General features: G+C 38.9%; 1 long non-coding RNA gene across 1 annotated transcript in view; it reads right to left on the bottom strand.

Moving 5' to 3' along the window:
• LOC137044478 (uncharacterized) overlaps nt 1-18,085 on the bottom strand; it is a 379,696-nt gene that overhangs the window by 326,185 nt on the left and 35,426 nt on the right. The window contains exon 2 of the long non-coding RNA XR_010898610.1: nt 4,208-4,302. This is a non-coding gene — a long non-coding RNA (uncharacterized lncRNA). The remainder of the gene's footprint in view (nt 1-4,207; nt 4,303-18,085) is intronic.

Genomic DNA, 18,085 nt, shown 5'->3' with positions numbered 1-18,085 from the left:
GTTATGTAAGGAAAAATAAGACAGAATTCTTCAACTATAAAAATCAACAGGTTCAAAGATCAGCTTTCATGTACTGTAGAAAAAAAGGGAGCTCAAATAGTTTCAGACAGATAGCCTGAACGACAAAACAAAATAAACCACAATGACTTGGCAGAATCTCTTTTTGGGGTTTACATTATTATTATTATTATTATTATTATTATTATTATTATTATTATTATTATTATTATTTATTTATTTTTTTTATTTTTTTATTTTTTTTTACAATTTTAATATAATTGGTAATAATATGTAACGTTATACATTGATACAGCTACTCCTATAGAAAATCCCTGGTTAAAATTGTGAAGACCCCCTAAATTAAACCTTTCACCCAATCTAGTGATGGCCCTGCAAACACCCACACACCCACACACACACACACACGCACATCATCATCATTGTAACTCTGCAAAGTTTATGGGACTTTATACCCATAAATCTTCCCACCACAGTTTAAGCTTGTTTCCTCACTGGGACCTCAATTTAAATCCCCACGGTGACCCAAGTGCCCATGGGTCAGTGTGCATTCAAATTTAAGTCTCCACCATATAGAAAAACACAACACACACACACAGACGCTGTGTTTTCATATTTTATTGGGACTTTCCATAGACAATGATGTGTTATACTGTACAAACTGTATATTCTATCCCCTTACACCAAACCTACCCATCACAGAAAACTTTCATCATTTTTACATTTTCAAAAAGCTTTTTTCCTCATAGGAAGCAAAAATTGTCAAGGACAAGGATTTTGGATATTGCTTGCCATCTTTGTGGGGATATTTTAACTTAGATATTGTGGGGATACAATTTTTTTAAAAATATCCCACACCACAGACACACACACACATTGCAATGACAAATACACTATGGGTGGAATCTATCTAAAATTAGCCCAAGAAGAAAGAAACTGCTAATTATTGTCAACTTCACACGTCTTATCCCACGCTAAGATGGTGAAACACTCGCCCAACGTAAAGAAATTCTGATACGTCTACCACCAATAGCGCTTCCCTTAATGGCTTTCACAGATCTCAGCTTGAGGCCGTAAACAGTTAAAGGGCCTGATTAAGTTTCACTGAATTCCCCCCACAACCATTAATCGTTTGTTGAAAATCTCAGTTATAGAAGTCACTATTTAGGAGCATAGTGGGTATAATAAATCCCATAGTTTCAAAAGAATTTGGTTGTTTTGCAAATTTTGGTTTTGTTTGTTGTTGTTTTGCACTCTTCTTTCACTCTGACGTTAAACAAAACTATGTGGGTGTATAAACTCACTGGCCCAGTGTATCTTCCATACACTGTAGTAAGATGTGAGGATCAGGGCAGAAAAATGCTTGGTGGACATAAGCCGATATGGGATTTGCTCATGTTCTGATCAATTTAAACAAGTATGAGAAAGGCCTGGAATTAAATTAGAGAAGGCAGAGCTGAGTGAGCACAGCTGGATTATCAAGGCTTGACACGGACAGGCCTGAGCGAGACCCTGCTGGTCTCAAAGTGAAGCTCCTAATTGAAAGCTGGAAGACCAAACAGCAGGAGCAAATGAAACAAGATGGTACTGAGGGGAGTCCTGTGTGCTCACTCTTAATTGGGTCTCTGATGGGTCAACAGAATCATTATCACTCCAAAACATGCTGATTACCGACATCTTGTTTATCTGTGTGTCTTGTCCAACTCCCTGGCTAGGTATAACATTAGCATAATTAGCACAGCACTTCTATTCATTCCAAATGGAGTATGGCGTGAGGGAGATCAACTTTCTCGTTTACCAATCATTTTTTAAATATCAAAAGATGTTTTAAAAGGCCTAAGACATAGTCAGCAATCACATCAAGTAGAAGGAAAAAAATATCAGCTTCTGATGGCCGTTAATCTGTTATGAACTTGTTTTGAGCAAAAGTTCAAAAAGACTAATGCTTTTTTCTCCCATTATTATATCAAAGTAGATACAAATATAATAGTAATAATATAGTACTATTTAAAAAAAAAATCACTGGCTATTTTCTGTAATATGTTTTTCTCTTCAAGAAAAGAGTGCTTTTTCAAAGTGCATCTAGCTTGTAGGTGTGAGAGGGTTAAGTCTGACCTTGTCTAACAGTTTCTATCGAGCCATTGAGTTGATGTCTTGATCATTGAGTTGAGGTCTCGTTGATCTTAATGAAAATTGTGGTCTGAATGGAGCCTGAATGGAGTAAAAGTAGTGTTTTCAATTCAAGCGACAAAGACAGCAATATTTGCTAAATCGTTTCTTGCCTTCTGAAAGTGTAGGGATACATCTTTTAACGTCAAAACTGCAGTTCACAGTGAGGCCATTTAAAAGATATTTCATGCATACTGAGCTTTTTACACTGTTAAAGACTTGGATTTCCATTCTAAATAGGGGCAAAGTTTAAAATAAGTTGAACATTTGATGGAATATATCTGTGCCGAAAATACTCCTTCCGGTTTCTAACAAGTTTCGGAAAGTTTTTTTTTTTTCCGAGTATGGGTCTGTGTGACGTCAACAAGAGTGTAATGTCCTTGTACGGGCTCTACTTCCGGAAGGGCGCGCGGCCAGAGCGAAAGAGCTAATGCACGCCCTGCAGCCACAGGACTTGACCAAATCAACAATGTCACCAAAGAAGTGTTTTTGGTTGTCAGGGCAAGACAGCCCTGTACAGCTTCCCAAAGAACCCAGCGTTAATGGGACTAACAGTTGGTTGTTCGGGAGCAGCAACAGAGTTGTTCAAGTGTTCATTTGTTTCCTGCATTTTGACGATTTTATTTATTTATAAACAAGCCAATTTCAACTTCGTATTTGTAGCTCATCTAATGCTGAAAAATGGAATGGCCCCAATGATAAAGATTCACGGTCATATAAAAGTTACAACAAGTAAAACATTTTGCCTTGGCAACTATAGCTGAAATAGATTTAAAGGTTAAAAAACACAACTGTTGAGTAATAAAAACACAATCTCTGCATTTCTTTTACAACATTTCAAATCCCTTAGCTCTCACCATTTCCCAAAAGCCAAGCCAATGTTGATTCTTGTTTTATAACAAGTTCTGTTGCATTTTTTTTCCAGTTTTTCTGTTCATTCTTTCCTGTTTCTTTCTGTTTTGTTAAATGGGTACTTCCCGAGAGGTTAGAGATTTAGCTGCTCCATATCAGCCTCTCTTGCTCATTGTGACAACTAAACCTTTGCCAATCCCACAGCATATATGCACCAAATACTCAAATAACACTGCTATCATCCTGGTGCAAACCCAAAATCACTGAAACAGATTTCTATTTCAGCAATCCTATGAGAGCATTACAAATCACACTGTATACGACATGGTTCTAATAAACGTGGGTTCGACATGTATGTAGACTGTACAATGATGACACCTATAGAATTGCAGGTTAGTTAGTTAGAATAAAACATCATCTATATGTGCTGTGTTGGCAGTTGTGGTTTTTATGTGGATTGAAAATTGACCCAGTCATGGTGAGGAAAAACAGATTGAGGCAGGTAGTTTTAAATTTGAGTGCGATGTCATGTTGATCAATATGTCATTTCATGTTTGCATTTTTATTGGCTAGTCAGTAGGTTGTAGCAGCAAACACGCTGTGAGGTGATAATGCTAAATTTCTGAAACTGTCAGAAAATGATTGCAGGCTATCTATGGACCGTGACAACGGCTGTCTTTGAACCTCTCTCACTGTAGGACCACCGTTTAGGAGCCACGACCACAGAAATCACCACGATTTGTCATCTTTCATCGGGATGACCAAAATTGTAAAATGTGTACCAGGCATAAGACAACAAAAAAATTGACAATAAAAACCAATGAATTAATTAAAGCAGGCTAAGCCAAAGCCATTTGAATGAAAATTAGAAATTGATTAACAAGAAAATAAGCAAAAAAAAAAAAAAAAAAAAATGACAGTAATTATAGTCCTTAGCTTATTCAAGTGAAAGCCCATCCTTGTAAAGCAGTGGGCCCAAATATTTAGTCTACAATGTGAGTGTCTGCCAACAACAGTGAGTATCATCAGGTCTGGTGGCATCATGGTGGCTGAGGGGGCAGCTGAAACGATTTCTTCCGCCCCTTTACTCGCACATAATTAGATCACCCCTAACAATCTCACAACTGATATCACTGTACTGGTGGAGCCATACATGACAACTTCTTACCTGTACTCATTCCTGACTGAATTCCTTCACTTTATCCAGCTTTGGCACTTCCTGCAGGAGTAATTCAGCATTGTCCGGTCTCTGATTAAGGAATTCTGGAGAGTTGTGGAACAGAAAAGATTCATGATGAAAATAAATAAATAAATAAACTGGTTCCCATTCATTGTATGAAAAGATCAGCGTGGATACGGACTAGTCAGTGGGAGTTCTGGCAGAAATATCCAAAAGCTACAATACATCCAGAACAACGCTGCCAGACTCCGTAAATATTATCACATAACCACCATCCTACACTGGCTCCCGTTTTCATCCCGGATCGACTACAAAATCCTCCTGCTCACACATACTGTAAATGCATCACCGGACATGCACCACCATATATACAGGAACTCATCACTTTGAAATCCTCAACCTGCAGCCTTTAGATCATCAGGCCACCTGCTTCTTCAAGACCCCATCACCAGGCTTCGTACCATGGGAGATTGAACTTTCTGCTCGGCTGCACCGCGGCTTTGGAACCACATCCCCAGTGAGCTGAGAGCAGGACAGAGCCTGGACCAGTTTAAAGCTGAACTGAAGACTTTTCTGTTCAGAAAGACTTTTATGTGTTGATTGTTTTTATTATTCTATATTTTTATTTTATTTTTTCATTTTATTTTTTTCCCCTTTTCCATTATAGCACTTTGAGATACTTCGGAATGAAAAGTCCATTATAAATAAAATCTATTATTATTATTATTATTATTATTATTATTACACAGAAGAAGTCTTATGTCAAGTGGAATGACATGAGCATGAATAAGTGGTCATTTTTGGGACTTTTTATTATAATTATTTGGGAAAGGGAAATCGGTCACACCCCAGATAGCAAGCGGATGTGGGCCACTTCAGGCAATGATGCGGCACTGCAGGCCTTCTTATGGCCCGGATAAACTGTATGTGAGCCTGATGTGGCCCACAAGTAAAATGGCAAATATGGCCCAAATATTTTAAATCACATGTGGGCCTTTTTAGGCAAAGATGCGGCACTCATGGCAATGTGTAATCTGAATATGAGCCTAAAGTGGCCCATATGATAATTAATGAATATGGCCCAAATATCACAAACCAAATGTGGGCCACCTATGGGAAAAATCTGGCAAAACCGACAATGACTAATCTGGGTGTAAACCAAATATGGCCCGCATATGTTGCAGCAAATGTGGCCCAGTTATGTTATAACATATCTGGGCCAGTTTTGGCACATATGAGGGACAGTAATCACTGGCAAATCTGAATGTGAACCTAAAGTGGCCCACACTTGGCAAAGAATATAAGGCCCGGATACTTTACATCAAATTTGGGCCACATTTGGCAAATATATGGCAAAGTCAGCACTGGCTAACCAGGGTGTGAGCCTAAACTGGCCCACACATAGTGCAGCAAATAAGGCCCAATTATGTTAAAACATATCTGGGCCATTTTTGGCAAAGGTGAGGGACAGTAATCACTGGCGAATCTGAATATGAACCTAAAGTGGGCCACACATGGAATTTGCAAATATGGCCTGGATACATTATACAAAATTTGGGCCACATTTGGCAAATGTATGGCAAAGTCAGCACTGGCTAACCAGGGTGTAAACCTAAACTGGCCCACATATAATGCAGCAAATGTGGCCCAATTAAGTAAAAAACACCTGGCCCAGTTTTGGCAAAGATGAGGGACATTGATCACTGACGAATCTGAATGTGAACCTATTGTGGCCCACACATGGCAGAGCAAATATGGGCCGAATACATCACAGCAAATTTGGGCCACATTTGTAAAATGTATGGCAAAGTCAGCACTGGCTAACCAGGGAGTGAACCTAAACTGGCCCACATTAAGTGCAGCAAATGAGGCCCAATTATGTTAAAACATATCTGGGCCAGTTTTGGCAAAGGTGAGGGACAGTAATCACGAACAAATCTGAATGTGAACCTAAGGTGGCCCACACATGGTATAGCAAATATGGCCCGAATACATTACATCAAATTTGGGCCACATTTGGCAAATATATGGCAAAGCCAGCACTGGCTAACCAGGGTGTACACCTAAACTGGCCCACATTGAGTGCAGCAGATGAGGCCCGATTATGGTAAAACCTATCTGGGCCAGTTTTGGCAAAGGTGAGGGATAGTAATCACTTTCAAATCTGAATGTGAACCTAAAGTGGGCCACATATGGCATAGCAAATATGGCTCGAACACATTACACCAAATTTGGGCCACATTTGGCAAATTTATGGCAAAGTCAGCACCGGCCAACCAGGGTGTGAACCTAAACTGGCCCACATATAATGCAACAAATGTGGACCAGTTTTCTTAAAAAATATCTGGGCCAGTTTGGGCAAAGATGAGGGACAGTAATCACTAACCAATCTGAATGTGAACCTAAAGTGGCCCACACATGGCAGAGCAAATATGGGCCGAATACATCACAGCAAATTTGGGCCACATTTGGCAAATATATGGCAAAGTCAATACTGGCTAACCAGAATGTGAGCCTAAACTGGCCCACATATAATGCAGCAAATGTGGCCCAGTTTTCTTAAAAACATATCTAGGCCAGTTTTGGCAAAGGTGAGGGATAGAAATCACTCACAAATCTGAATATGAACCTAAAGTGGGCCACACATGGCATAGCAAATATGGGCCGAATACATTACACCAAATTTGGGCCACATTTGGCAAAAGTACAGCAAAGTCAGCACTGGCTAACCAGGATGTGAGCCTAAACTGGCCCACATATAATGCAGCAAATGTGGCCCAGTTTTCTTAAAAACATATCTGGGCCAGTTTTGGAGAAGGTGAGGGACAGTAATCACTAACAAATCTGAATGTGAACCTATGGTGGCCCAGACATGGCATAGCAAATATGGGTCGAATACATTACACCAAATTTGGGCCAGATTTGGAAAATATATGGCAAAGTCAACACTGGCTAACCAGGGTGTAAACCTAAACTGGCCCACATTAAGTGCTGCAAATGTGGCCCAATTATGTTAAAACATATCTGGGCCAATTTTGGCAAAGGTGAGGGACAGTAATTACTGGTGAATCTGAATTTGAACTTAAAGTGGCCCAGACATGGCATAGCAAATATGGCCCGAATACATTACACCAAATTTGGGCCACATTTGGAAAATATATGGCAAAGTCAACACTGGCCAACCAGGGCTTGAACCTAAACTGGCCTACATTAAGTGCTGCAAATGTGGCCCAATTATGTTAAAACATATCTGGGCCAGTTTTGGCAAAGGTGAGGGATAGAAATCACTCGCAAATCTGAATTTGAACCTAAAGTGGCCCAGACATGGCATAGCAAATATGGCCCGAATACATTACACCCAGTTTGGGCCACATTTGGAAAATATATGGCAAAGTCAACACTGGCCAACCAGGGCTTGAACCTAAACTGGCCCACATTAAGTGCTGCAAATGTGGCCCAATTATGTTAAAACATATCTGGGCCAGTTTTGGCAAAGGTGAGGGATAGCAATCACTCGCAAATCTGAATATGAACCTAAAGTGGGCCACACATGGCATAGCAAATATGGCCCGAATACATTACATCAAATTTGGGCCACATTTGGCAAAAGTACAGCAAAGTCAGCACTGGCTAACCAGGATGTGAGCCTAAACTGGCCCACATTAAGTGCTGCAAATGTGGCCCAATTATGTTAAAACATATCTGGGCCAGTTTTGGTAAAGGTGAGGGATAGAAATCCCTCGCAAATCTGAATATGAACCTAAAGTGGGCCACACATGGCATAGCAAATATGGCCCGAATACATTACACCAAATTTGGGCCACATTTGGCAAAAGTACAGCAAAGTCAGCACTGGCTAACCGTGAGCCTAAACTGGCCCACATATAATGCATCAAATGTGGCCCAGTTTTCTTAAAAAAATATCTGGGCCAGTTTTGACAAAGGTGAGGGATAGAAATCACTCGCAAATCTGAATATGAACCTAAAGTGGGCCACACATGGCATAGCAAATATGGCCTGAATACATTACACCAAATTTGGGCCACATTTGGCAAAAGTACAGCAATATCAGCACTGGCTAACCAAGATGTGAGCCTAAACTGGCCCACATATAATGCAGCAAATGTGGCCCAGTTTTCTTATAAACATATCTGGGCCAGTTTTGGAGAAGGTGAGGGACAGTAATCACTAACAAATCTGAATGTGAACCTATGGTGGCCCACACATGGCATAGCAAATATGGGCCGAATACATTACACCAAATTTGGGCCAGATTTGGAAAATATATGGCAAAGTCAACACTGGCTAACCAGGGTGTAAACCTAAACTGGCCCACATTAAGTGCTGCAAATGTGGCCCAATTATGTTAAAACATATCTGGGCCAGTTTTGGCAAAGGTGAGGGACAGTAATTACTGGTGAATCTGAATTTGAACCTAAAGTGGCCCAGACATGGTATAGCAAATATGGCCCGAATACATTACACCAAATTTGGGCCACATTTGGAAAATATATGGCAACACTGGCCAGTGGCTAACCAGGGCTTGAACCTAAACTGGCCCACATTAAGTGCTGCAAATGAGGCCCAATTATGTTAAAACATATCTGGGCCAGTTTTGGCAAAGGTGAGGGACAGAAATCACTTGCAAATCTGAATATGAACCTAAAGTGGGCCACACATGGCAATACAAATATGGCCCAAATACATTACACCAAATTTGGGCCACATTTGGCAAAAGTACAGCAAAGTCAGCACTGGCTAACCAGGGTGTGAACCTAAACTGGCCCACATATAATGCAGCAAATATGGTCCAGTTTTCTTAAAAACATATCCAGGCCAGTTTTGGCAAAGGTGAGGGACAGTAATCCCTCGTGAATCTGAATATGAACCTAAAGTGGCCCATACATGGCATAGCAAATATGGCCTGCACATAATACACCAACTTTGGGCCACATTTGGCAAAAGTATGCCAAAGTCAGCACTGGCTAACCAGAGCGTGAGCCTAAACTGGCCCACATATTATGCAGCAAATGTGGCCCAGTTTTATTAAAAAAATATCTGGGCCAGTTTTGGCCAATAGGGACAGTAAATCTGATTGTGACCCTAAAGTGGCCCAGACATGGCATAGCCAATATGGCCAGAATACATTACACCAAATTTAGGCCACATTTGGCAAATATATGGCAAAGTCAGCACTGGCTACCAGGCTGTAAACCTAAACTGGCCCATAAATAGTGCAGCAAATGAGGCCCAATTATGTTAAAACATATCTGGGGCAGTTTTGGCAAAGGTGAGGGACAGTAATCACTGGCAAATCTGAATGTGAACCTAAAGTGGGCCACACATGGCATAGCAAATATGGCCCGAATACATTACACCAAATTTGGGCCACATTTGGTAAATGTACAGCAAAGTCAACACTGGCTAACCAGGGTGTAAGCCTGTTAATAGTTAATAACATTTACAGCCATGTTTGCCAAATATACAGTACAGTTGACATGTAGCCTGACAAGCCAGACCCACATCAAGATGTTTGGTCTGGAAACTCATCATTGACAGCTCAATCAGAGGGGCGGATAAATGGCTGTCTGTCAAACTCCCTCTGCACGCGATAGGATAGCGCTACAACCAACCAGAGCAACGAAGGTGAAGCAGAGCTCGTTGATAGATTAAACATTCGCCGTATCCGATCGGCTAAACTCCGAACACATCATCCCTTCTTAAGAATGACTTCAGTGCCGTTCTTTGTTCTTTTCTCAGAGAAAAGCTTAACTCCAAGTCTTCCAGAGTCGCGGTCAAAGCTGATTCGAAAGATGTGATTGGCCAGACCAGAGTTTGGAGTTTACAGCTCAGAAGGGTATTGAGAATTGCTAGACGACACTCGCGGCAGATTAGATTTGCTGCCGCTAGGGTGTGTCTAGATTTCTAGGCTAGTTGACATGGAAAATATGCCATAAATATAATTACAGTTAATTTAGATGTATAGCTAAAAATGCCCACATTTGAAAATATGGCATAATACTTTGTAACGAAATTGGGCTATGTTTGATAGGATGCAACTCTTAATTGTACAGTTTAATCTGGACAAAAAGACTATATCAGTTGTGCATTGGCCTGCCTTGTGATAAAAAAAGTACATAACTTTAATTGTGTGTGTGTGTCTGTGTGTGTGTGAGGTGTGTGTGTGTGGGCATGTTTTTGTTAAATATCAGGACACTGATTAAATGTGTATTATGACATGGGTATGACACATGTGGGAGAGGGTGAAATATGAGGACATTACCCATGACACCATTTTTCAAAATGCTTATAAATCACACAGGATGGGTTTTTTTTTTTTGTTGAGAAAATAAAAATGCAGAATGTTTCCTGTGATGGGTAGGTTTAGGGGCAATGTGTGTGTGTGTGTGTGTGTGTGTACTTGTTTATATTATATTGTAGGGACCAAACAATGTCATATAAACCTGAGATCACCAGCCAGCGGTCCCCACAATGTAAACGGATTCATAAACATACTATGTTTTTTGAAAATGTAAAACTGCAGCATGTTTCCTGTGATTAGTGGTAGGGGCAGTGTAAGGGGATAGAATGTACAGTGTAAAATCCATTACGCTTATGGAAAGTCCCCACAATTCACACAAAAAACAATGTGTGTGTGTGTGTGGTCTAGGTAAACCCTATGTTATGGGGACACAAAACTGGCAATATTTGAAATCCTTGTCCATGTGGGGATGTTTTTGGTCTCTATGAAGAAAACTAAATTAAAAATTATGCTTTTTGAAATTTAAAAAAAAAAAGTTTAGATTTCTCTGTGAAGGGTAGAAGTTTTAGGGGTAGGTTTAGTGTAGGGTGATACAATATACAGTTTTTACAGTATAAAAATCATGTTTGTGTGTATACTGTGTACACACAGACAGCTACAGAAGGTTGAAAATATGTGTGTGTGTGTGTGTGTGTGTGTGTGTGCGTGCGTGCGTGCGTGCGTGCGTGCGTGCGTGCGTGTGTGTGTGTGTGTGTCTGATTATGAATTGTTTGCAACAGGTCAAATTTGTGAACTGTTTTTAATGGTCCTGACTTGAATATTTGGCTGAGATACATTTTGAGTTGCTGTATGTGAAAATCTTTGTCATGATTTTAAGTAGGACATATTCCTGGGTCAACATATGCATATATTTATCCTGGAACACAATTCCTGTCATGAAACATAGTCCTAACCCCCTAACCCTAACCTAACCCAGAGGGAAATGATAGGTAAATAACTAGCACCAAACCCTGCATTTAAACATAAACTTGACATAAACTTTAAGCTTGTCACTGAAATATGATTTGTTGATTGGAATGCAGGATTAACAATGTTATAAATATCCAGAAACAGTCTTGTTGAAATCACATTCACCTGTAAATGTATGGAACTGTAAGGCAGTGTCATTATAAACCGCTTCACGTGACCCTGATATTCTAAATTATTATAAATAAAATACTCAATTTGTCTTTCATTTTTGCTAAATATTGACTTAAACATTGAATATTATCTGTATCATATATGTCCTGTCCTATAACCTGTCAGTATATTAATTGAGATATGCATTTAAGAGTAGACTAAATGAATGACAAATCAGCAAAACCTGCTATGAGAACATTTTATTGTTATTTTGAAGCCAACTTTTTTCAACCCTTTTTTTGTTATGCTTTCATTACAAAAAACATTTTTTATCCCTTGCTAGAATATATATATATATATATATATATATATATATATATATATATATATATATATATATATATATATATATATATATATATATATATATATATATATATATATATAAAACAATAATAATATATATATATATATATATTTCAAATCAACTGGTTCGAGTTCCTATTTCCGGCCCTTTAAATTTAAAAAATAGCAGCGGAAAAGGCGCCCAAAAGACGGAGCTGCAGAGGGGGATTATTGTTTGGAGATTTGACGGTGGAAAACGGCAAAGAAAGTTAAGGTAAGATTTAATAAAAAAAAATATTGCTTCGTTTTAGGGATTGCTTCGTTATATTCAGTTGGAGTAACTTACTGCATGTTATGTGATATTAAAACGTTAACGTTAGCTAATGAAAGCTACAATTGTTAGCTATCAAACATTAGTTATTTTGTCAATTCAAAACTTTTGCCATTGCCTGAAGGATTTTGTAAGTGACATAACGTTAGCAATTCAAGTTGATTATCGTTAGTTCACCTCTCTTTCATACATTTGTCACGTGATTTTTGATAATTACTAACTGGTAAATAAATGGTGATAAAATATTAATATCTGTCTGTTTCATTGCTGTACTAACGTTAGTCTATGCGGCTCTCACGTGACAAAAGTATGAACAAGGCCTAACGTTACCAGAATAACCTAAATGAATCATCTGTTTCTCATAATTTTATATTTTGCCTGCAATATGTATAGTTTTTATTATCATTATTTTATTATTTATTTTAAATATGAAGTTGTTATCAAAGTTTGCGCTACTTGAGGTGATTGCTAAATGATTTAAAGATCCAAGTCAGTAAAATGATCTGATCTTCCCATCACTAACGTTACAAAGAAGTCCTTCGAACTGAAAATCACATTGTCTTCTGCTGAAAAAAAAGCATAGACCAGCATGATTTCACTTTCACTCACTGTATACCAACCTGCAGTCAGGTCTGTATGGTCAACGTATTTTCCCAATTATAATATTATAATTATAATGTATAATTTGAAATTCATCTATGTATAAATTTGACATTAAACTGCACTAACTAGTTGTATTACTTGTATTACAGAAACAACAGGATCACAGAGCAAGCGAGTAAGCTGTAGAATCCCACTTCAACAGATGGCTTCAAATTGCAAGTGAGACAGAGGGAGAAGAGAAAAGGAGTAACGAAAATGGACACGCAAGTAATTTACACGGTCTATTTTACTAATTGTTTGTAATCATTTGGAGTAAATCCGGGACTACACTTCACTTCACTTGTTAGGTCTATCTCATCTATTTCATCTTTGTTAATAAAAATTAGAAGAAATATGCAATAAAAAACAGTAATAGAAACTGTATATATATATATATATATATATATATATATATATATATATATATATATATATATATATATATATATATATATATATATATTTTAGGGATGCAACAATACAGTTAGTCCATGGTTCAATACATAACCTTACTTTGGTTTTTAACCACGGTTTTCCGGTTCGGTTCGGGTTTTTTTTTTGCTCTTCTATTCTTAGGTGACAGGAACAGAAAAAGGTTAAGGATAAAATGGTTTTTATTGCAATACTCTTTCTTTATTTTACTTAAAAGAGTTGAAAACCCTTACTTAAACTTAAAACTTTACATAAAAAAATGTATACACATTCCCAGTGTATTGTATTAAATAAAATAAATATATATAAAGATTTACAGTGGCAGCTCAGAGATGTACAGTAGCATTTAAGTATGAAATTGAATGAATAAATGTAGAGTATAAACGTAAATGCGGGTAAACACCCTTAACTTTAGTGCATATGATTGGATATTTGCTCAAATCAGCGCATAGACTCAGGCAAACCATTAAAAAAAGAGCAGAATAAATAAAGAGGAATATTCAAGGGGGTAATCTAGCGCTCGGAAAGCGTTCCACCCATAGGGTGTTTAAATATTTTCTCCCGTTGCTTTTGGCTCACTATGGGCTTCTCCCCATGCTTCTCCCTTGACTTGATCAGACCATTGCTAACCAAGCCATCACCTGCTGTTAGCATCCCATTGACTCCCATTCATTTTTGCGTCTTTGACAGTGAATAACTTTACATCAGAGGCATTTAAAGACTCAATTTGTCCATTGTTTATTTCTAAAGAAACTCGACAATGCATAAAAGGCTCCGTTACCTTGTATCTTACACTATCGCCCCGCAGAAGCTGTTTTTGTAAAAATAGGCTAACGATTGCGTCATAACCAACGCGACTCTGTCGCACAGTTGAGAAATTACCGTATAGACCTGAGGAGACCCTCGCAGGCAATCTTTACTGTCTATGAGGCAGTCGGGGGGACGTGGAGACATAAAGTCTGATAAAGTCAAGGGGGAAGAATGGGGAGAAGCCCATAGAGAACCAAAAGCAATGGGAGAAAATATTTAAACAATGTGATTCAGATTTCACTTTCCACAACTACTAGAAGACCTACAGCTGTCAGACAGGAGGCTCACATCACATCTACGTCCTCAAGCTCAGTCTGAGCCTGCGCAGTTCGCTCAGCCATCAGGAAGTGAGTGCCTCTGATTGGCCTCATTTTTCCGCCGTTGAAGTCAATGGGATAGCTCTGTCCATTTCTTTTACTGTCTATGGGAATATTTCAAACGGGGGGAAATGGAAATAAATAATTAAATGCAAAACCGAAAAAAAAACACAATTCACCAGCGCATATTGAACCATGAATGCGTACCTAACGGTTCAATATTATATTGAGTATTGTGGCATCCCTAATATATATATATATATATATATATATATATATATATATATATATATATATATATATATATATATATATATATATATATATATGTGTGTGTATATATATACAGCTCTGGAAAAAATTAAGTGACCACTGCAAAAAAACTAGTCCTCAGAGTTGGGGAACATTGTCAGAGCAGAAGGAAGCATGTTTTCTTCTACACTCTAAACACGCTGGGTTAATAACAACCCAAGTTGGGTTGAAAATGGACAAACCCAGAAATTGGGTTGTTTGAACCCAGTGAATGGACCTTTTCAAACAACTCAATGTGTGGGTTTGTCCATTTTCAACCCAACTTGGGTTGTTATTAACCCAGCATTTTTTAGACTGTAGGACAACCTTGTACGTGGTTTAATTCATGCGTCCTTCACAAAGACAAGTCTGCCCAATTCAAGCATTGCTGAAGCACTCCCGGATCATCACCGATCCTCCACCAAGTTTCACAGTGGGTGTGAGACACTGTGGCTTGTAGGCCTCTCCAGGCCTCCGTCTAACCATCAGAAGACCATGTGTTGGACAAAGCTGAAAATTGGACTCATCAGAGAAGATGACCATACTCCAGTCCTCTACAGTCCAATCCTTATGGTCTCTTGCAAACCTCAGCCTGGCTCTTCTTTGCTTCTCATTGATGAAGGGCTTTTTTCTAGCTTTCCACAACTTCAGCCCTGTCCACTGGGAGCCTGTTTCGAACTGTCCTCGCCGTGAACTTCACCCCAGCTGCCTTTTGCCATTCTTTTTGTAGGTCACCTGAGGTCATCCTATGGTTGTTGAGTGACATTCGAATGAGTTGGTGGTCATTCCAGTCAGTGTAGAGTCGTTTTCGCCCTCTGCCAGTCTGTAACTTTGTTGTCCCCAATGTCTGCTGCCTGACCTTGTTCTTATGAACCGCCGTCTTTAAAATTTTAAGGATGGAAGCAACCCGACGCTCACTGTATCCCTATGCCAGTAAAGCCAGAATATACTTGTAGGCTTCCATACTTGTAGAGATGCTGATTTAAGAAAAAAATTGCAGTGGTCTCTTAATTTTTTTCTCTCCCAGAGCTGTTTAGATATTGTAGTGTTTTACTTATCTAAACTTTTTAGGGAAGAAAAACAAATACCGTATTTTCCGGACTATAAGTCGCACTTTTTTTCATAGTTTGGCTGGTCCTGCGACTTATAGTCAGGTGCGACTTATATATCAAATTTAATTCATACTGACTGACAAGAATAAACATATAGCCGCGAGAATGCGCTCTATGCTGCTCCTAGCCTAATATTTACTTATAGACAACAACTTAGAAAGACTGAACACAAACAAAATGCCCCCATAAAGAAAATCTTATTCTGCAAAATACAAACAGCATGTAGTAAAACATGCAGCGGAGGACGATTCTCACAGGGTTCGTCTCGCGCGGCAGAGCCTCTCCCGGCAGAGAGTTCAAGCCTCTGTGGACTCGTTCCTTCAGCTCTGGCCATCTTGCTTACAGTCCGCAAGTAGATTTCTTTTTCTTCTTCATCACAATTAAAGTAACCTCTGCTTTTCGCCAGTCCCTTACAAGTTTCTCACTCACTTCAAACTTTCTTTCTTCTGCTCGGGTTATGCAGTGAAGCGGGCACGAGCGAGTGCACGCGAGCAGGTGCTCGCATGCGCGCGCGGGTGCTCGCGTGCTCGCATGCGCGCGGATCCAGCTCTGCCCTAATGCGACTTATAGTCCAGTGCGACTTATATATGTTTTTTTCCGCGTCAGGACGCATTTTTTGACTGATGCGACTTATACTCCGGAGCGACTTATAGTCCGGAAAATACGGTAATCAAAAAAAAAAAAATCAATGTTTAGTCTTTAGTGTGTTTATTACAAATGAATTGATCATTATTAAAGCTACAAATGTAGTTCAGTTAAGAACAGTGAGTGATTACCTTTTTTCTTTTATTGTTTCATTAACATAAATATAAAGACCTAATTCACAGATCTAATATAATGTTAGACATCATTTCCCCAACTGCTCCCCAAATGTTCACTTAAAACTGCATTAAGTTAGCCTGACAAGCCAGAGCCACATCAGGAAGTTAGCTCTGGGAACTCACCATTGACAGGGCTCAGTCCGAGGGGCGGGATAAACGGTTGTCTTTCAAACTACCTCTGCACGCGATAGGATAGCGCTACAACCAACCTTCTCGGAACCTTCTCTGCCGTCATTATGTTAAGCCCCGCCCACTGGCTCTACACACAATGTGTTTGGCCTGACCAGAGTTTGGTTTTTACAGCTCAGAAGTGTATTTAGAGTTGCTAGACTAAACTCATGGCAAATTAGATTTGCTGCCGCTAGGGTGCGTCTAGATTTGTAAAATAGCATTATGTAACATTTGCAGTAAGATATCCCAATACCACTAGGCCAATACTACATATTTTGTTCAGTTGAGAACCTTCAATATCCCAAATGTTTCCAACTATTTGTAAATCGTGAGAAAATTGCTATTTTAACCGAGGAACCGGGACGTGTGAGGGCGTCGCCTAACGATGTCATCATATCTCTTAACCCTCGGTTTCTGGTTTTATTCTGCTGATGCACTTTACTCCGACTGTAGTGTTAACAAGTGTCACAGCAGCCGCTGAGTGAACGCACAGAGTAACGTCATAACATAATTTAAAACTCACTCAAATGTGTTATATGATAAACAGAGCTGCGTTACCTCATACTCATTACCAGAAAAGCATGGTGCCGGCGACTATGGCATAATCAAAGTTTTTCGCGCTGCTCGTGAGGCTTGTGTTGTTCATCTCATTAACAATCACTCCAGCAGCCTTGCTCAGCTCCACAACACTCGCTCCTGCTCTGCTTCACACTGCAGTAACGTTAATAGGGATGTAATGATAAATTGTTATATCGCATTAATAAAATGTGACTATATGTATCGTTGATGGAAACAATATGATTTGCAATATAGTTGTTTTATCCAAGGCTCAACTTGCTGTAGTAAGCCTATTTATAAGGTATAATTTACCCAGACACAAATTTACAAATGTACCTCAAATGTAAATTCTGTCATAATTCTCACCATAATGTCGTTTTTCGTTTAACTTCCAAACACAAATGAAGATATTCTTTATGAAACCCATTTTAAAGTCCATTACTCTCAAACTTAAACGATGCAAAAAATAAAGTAATCAAGTGGTCTAATCCAAATCTTCTGAAATCTTCAAGTCTTCTGAATAGACACAATGGCTTTATGTGGTGAAAATATTTAAAGCTACACTGTGTGATAATTTCCCCCATCTAGTGGTGAAAAGGTATATGACCAACCAGTGATTATTAGTTTCTGTTCCTCTCAATTCCGATTTTGTTTT

This window comes from Pseudorasbora parva, chromosome 2 (genome assembly GCF_024679245.1).
Source record: "Pseudorasbora parva isolate DD20220531a chromosome 2, ASM2467924v1, whole genome shotgun sequence".
Taxonomy (NCBI): domain Eukaryota; kingdom Metazoa; phylum Chordata; class Actinopteri; order Cypriniformes; family Gobionidae; genus Pseudorasbora; species Pseudorasbora parva.
The sequence above is the reverse complement of the archived record's forward strand: the minus strand, read 5'-3'. Positions and strand labels throughout refer to the sequence as shown.